Source organism: Amborella trichopoda, chromosome 13, assembly GCF_054954075.1.
Source record: "Amborella trichopoda isolate Santa Cruz 75 chromosome 13, AtrichopodaSantaCruz75HAP2 v2.0, whole genome shotgun sequence".
NCBI lineage: Eukaryota > Viridiplantae > Streptophyta > Magnoliopsida > Amborellales > Amborellaceae > Amborella > Amborella trichopoda.
This window is the reverse complement of record NC_142348.1, coordinates 36,322,169-36,327,166: the sequence shown is the minus strand read 5'-3', so window position 1 is coordinate 36,327,166 and position 4,998 is coordinate 36,322,169. Positions and strand designations below refer to the sequence as shown.

Below are 4,998 nucleotides of genomic sequence, written 5' to 3'. Positions count from 1 at the left end.
ACCAAATTAAGAAACTCCTAAAAATTTTATTAGAAGAGGTTTCAATTAGGGTCAGCAACGGTTTGGGTATGACCCGACCTCAGACCCGAATAGTATTCGAAGGCCCCGAAGGTTTGAAGGATTGATAGGCCACGCTTTAATGGTTCGTATTCGTACTGGAAATCAGAATCAAATGAAGTTTTACCCTTTTGTTCCACACGAGATTTATGTTCTTGTTGAGCTCATCTTAGGACACCTGTGTTATCTTTTAATAGATGTGCCGCCCCAGCCTAACTCCCCACCTGACAATGTCATCCACCCGGATCAGCCCGCCGAGGGCGAGCCTTGGAGCCAAAACGAGGGGTGATGCCCCACCTCCAACTCACGGAATAACTAAATTAGTGTTAAAAGTAGTGGTATTTCACTTGTGCCACTGGGGGCAGCTCCCACTTATCATACACATCTCAAGTCATTTCACAAAGTCGGACTAGAGTCAAGCTCAAAAGGGTCTTCTTTCCCTGCTTATTCTGCCAAGCCCGTTCCCTTGGCTGTGGTTTCGCTAGATAGTAGACAAGGACAATGGGAATCTCGTTAATCCATTCATGCGCGTCACTAATTAGATGACGAGGCATTTGGCTCCCTTAAGAGAGTCATAGTTACTCCCACTTGGTTGAATTTCTTTACTTTGACATTCAGAGCACTGGGCATAAATCACATTGCGTCAACATCCGCATGGACCATCGCAATGCTTTGTTTTAATTAAACAGTCGGATTCCCCTTGTTTGTACCAATTCTGAGTCAGCTGTTCGATGGTAGGGGAAGGCCCCCAAGCGGGCCGTTCCCTGTTTGTCCCCGGCCGGCACGCGGCGACCCGCTCTCTCCGTGGGAGCAGCTCGAGCAGTTCGCCGACAACCGACGGGTTCGAGGCGGGGACCCCTGAGCCCATCCCTCAAAGTCAATCCTTTTCCCGAAGTTATGGATCCATTTTGCCGACTTCCTTGCCTACATTGTTCCATCGACCAGAGGTTGTTCATCTTGGAGACCTGATGTGGTTATGAGTACGACAGGGCGTGCGCGGCACTCGGTCCTCCATATTTTCATGGGCCGCCGGAGTCACACCGGATACCACGCAATTTGCGGTGCACTTCCAGCCTCTGGACCCTACCTCCAGCTGAGCCATTTCCAGGGTGGGCAGGTTGTTAAACATAAAAGATAACTCTTCTCGAAGCCCTCGACGACGTCTTTGGACTCCCTAACGTTGTCGTCTGCCGCCATGTCCCGGTTCAGGAATTTTAACCCGATTTCCTGTCGAAGCTCATGCTAGCAGTGCTCTCGGATGGGCTTCCCCCGACTCTTAGGATCAACTAACCCATGTGCAACTGCCGTTCGCATGGAACCTTTCCCACTTTGGCATTCAAAGTTCTCATTTGAATATTTACTACTACCACCAAGATCTGCATCGACGGCTGCTCCGCTAGGGCTCGTGCCCCAGGTTTCACAGCAACTGTCGTGCCCTCCTACTCATCGGGGCATGGCAATCGCCCTGACGGCCGAGTGTGGGTTGCACACTTCAATGCCATCCATTTCGGGGCTAGTTGATTTGGCCGGTGAGTTGTTACACACTTCTTAGTGGATTTCGACTTCCATGACCACCGTCCTGCTTCTTAATCAACCAACATCCTTTGTGGGTTTTGGGTTAGCGCGTAATTCGGCACCGTATCCCGGCTTTCGATTCATCCCGCATCGCCAGTTCTGCTTACCAAAAATGGCACACTTGGAGCGCTCGATTCTGTGGAGTGACTCGACGGAGCAGCCACTCGTTCCTACCTATTTAAAGTTTGAGAACAGGTCGAGGGCATTGCGCCCCCAATGCCTCCCCCAATGCCTCTAATCATTGGCTTTACTTGATAGAACTCGTTTACGGGCTCCAGCTATCTTGAAGGAAACTTTGGAGGGAACCAACTAGACAGTTCGATAGTCTTTTGCACCCATACCCAAGTTAAAGGAACGATTTGCACGTCAGTTTCGTTGCGGGCCTCCATCAAAGTTTCCTCTGGCCTCGCCCCGCTCAGGACCATCGCACATTTGAGGCAGTTGAGGATTTATTCACCGAGAATGCTCTAAAAATTAACATCAATGGGCAGTTACAAATAGTTAGTGATTTTAAGATTTCTAGATTTTGTTTATATGTCGAAGGAGAAAGAGGCCAGTCGAGTGGGGAGTGCTTGGGAGTTTTTAGTTGTTGAAGGATTATGGAAATGTGCAAAAAGAGTGATATGAGGAACCCAAAAAACTAGGATGCGATCATAATTAATTGGAAGTTTGTTTTTCTGGTTCCAAGATTTAGAAACCTTCAATTCATTGCATTTTGCGACTACACGAGTCATTAAGCAAGTGAAATTAATGTAATGACGATTTATTTGATTATGGGTACATTGCTATCGTTTTTGTCACTTCTCCAAACAAGTTCTATGCAAAATATGGACTAAGGACTACAGCTAAAACTCCATGATCGTAGATTTAAAAAAGAATAGAACAAAAAATTAGAGGCCTAAATATGTTTCATATTGGCTACTCCTTATCAGACATCCTAGTTAGTAAGGCAGGGAATAATAATAGGGATTGTCTATACAGAGACCATTTATCTGTCATACATGGAGGTCACAATCATTCTTGTCCCTTAAATTTATCAACAAATCAAAATATTGGTAATAAATCGATTTCACTCCAAAAAGTTGCAGGCAAAATATCTGATAAAAAATACGGCTTGCCATAATTAGTTAAGTTAAAGAATCGTGAATGTTTCGGATTGGGCTTCAAATAATAGGGTAAAAATAGAGCATATATAAAAAACCACAATATAAGATTATCACTATCCTATCAACAGATTGACGATGATGTTGTGAGAATTGTCCATATATTTTGGATTGGGAAAATAATGTGCGCAAGCAGTTTGAGTTTCCTACAAATATTTTGACATAAACTTAGCTCTCCACTATTAACACTTAAATAGCAAACGAATGTGAAAAATTCAAAGGTTTGAGCATGTGAAAACCCATTTGAGCTAGTATTATATTTGGTAAAACCTATTCTAACCATAGTTATCGAGAGAGCTCCAACAGGGAAGCGCTCCCTCTTCAGAATTCAGCTACGGCGTTTCATGACCAGGATCTCGACCAAAACTCTATTCATTTTTTTCAGGATCTGCTCCCAATTGTAGGGTACTCGATACTATGAACAAAGGATCTCGATCCCACCATTGCATGATGCATGTTCCCGAACAAATAAGATCCTCAATCCCTGAATTTTAGGAGTTGATACCTGTGTCCATAGAACTCCATCTTTAAAATAAGATTTTTTCATGAGTGAGTAAACATATAATAGGGTCATGCAAACCATCTCCTCATAAATTCCCCCTTAAAAAATAAAGTGGCTTGGTCTTGGCTTTCACGATCACCAACATTAACTTTACATTAGATTATCTAAAGTACTACTTTTAATTTGAGATTATTGTTATTCCAAAGGCAATAATTTTTTTTGCAATTTTAAATAAATTATTTACATTCGATGCACATAATGTGATCCGTCCTTGAATAGAGCTCAATCCTTTGTAAATAAGAACGCGGTCATTGTTAGATATGGTACGTAACTCAACTTCAAATGAGATGGGAGTACGATCCTATTGAATATGGGAATGCCATCTTATTGTACTTGGACCGCATACCCAATAAGTAAGGATCTAGATCTCGCTGTATTGGGAACGCGCTCCCTCTTCATATAGGATATCGATCCACTACTTTTATCCTCGTTAGAACTCGTCCCGCTCCCGTTCCACTCTTGCTACCAATAACTATGATTCTAACCATCACCACTCAAACTAATGACGTCACAGTTATGGTTATATGCAAATGCCAATTAAATTCAAAGCTAACCTCCAAACATGATTAGAAAGTCAGGGTATAATAAAATATTGGACGACCAAAATATCTATAATACATCCATTTTATTTCAAAAAGTTGGAGAAAAAAATCGGATAAAAAATGTAGATCGCCAAAAAAAAAAGATGAGTTATAGAATCGTGAATATTTCGGATTTGGTTAAAAAATAATGAAAAAAATAGGATATGTAAAGATGGCACAATATAAGATTACGATTTGCAGCAATTGTATAAATATATTAAAGCCATTAAACAATAATTTTATAGCCTTACTAGTATCATTGGAGTAATACTTACCAATTTTTTGTTGAAACTTTCAATAAATCCAGCAACAATGCTTACTCTTTTGTCACAACACAAAACATATCATAGATTTATTGGGAATAGAAAATGAAACAACAACAACAATACTAATCACAATAACTAATTAGAAAATAACAAGAACTATGAACCAAAGTATCGGATTATTTTCCAAAAATAAAAATAAAAACCACCCCAATAAATGATTGATGATAATTAAAAGAAAACACCAACATCCAAATATGTAAAATAGTAGTCTATCCAAAATACTATGCTATATACTTTAATAAAATAAAATAAAATACAAAATTTAATTGAACTTCTCTATGCATAAAAAAAACAACAAAATGTGTAAGCAAATTAGAATCTCACACAGAAGCTTTAGTAACATTGAATCTCTCTCGTTCTTTATAAGGACGTTATGGGTTTAAATAAATTCTTTTTTCTTGGGTTACTATTCCTCTAATTCTATCTGTTATTTTGACATATACGATTGTTTTGATTACTTTTTTTGGGAAATATATTGCTTGAAATTTTTTTCAAAGAACTCGTTGGTGAAATTTTTCATAGAATTTTTTGTTAAATCAAGATTCTTAATTTACTCCCAATGTTAATGTATTGATATTTAAACCAAACTTCAATAATGTTAAGTTGATGAAGAAATAAAATTATAGGGAAAAAAATTTTGAAAATACTTTTTTTAAAAAAATAAAGAATGGATTTAAATTTGTTCCATTAAAAAATATGATTTTTTAAAGATCTTTCAAAAAACTTGGAGCTCT

General features: G+C 39.2%; 1 pseudogene; it reads right to left on the bottom strand.

Moving 5' to 3' along the window:
• Nucleotides 1-996: 996 nt before the first annotated feature.
• LOC148779193 (25S ribosomal RNA) lies at nt 997-2,157 on the bottom strand (annotated as a pseudogene).
• Between the last annotated feature and the right edge of the window lie 2,841 nt (nt 2,158-4,998).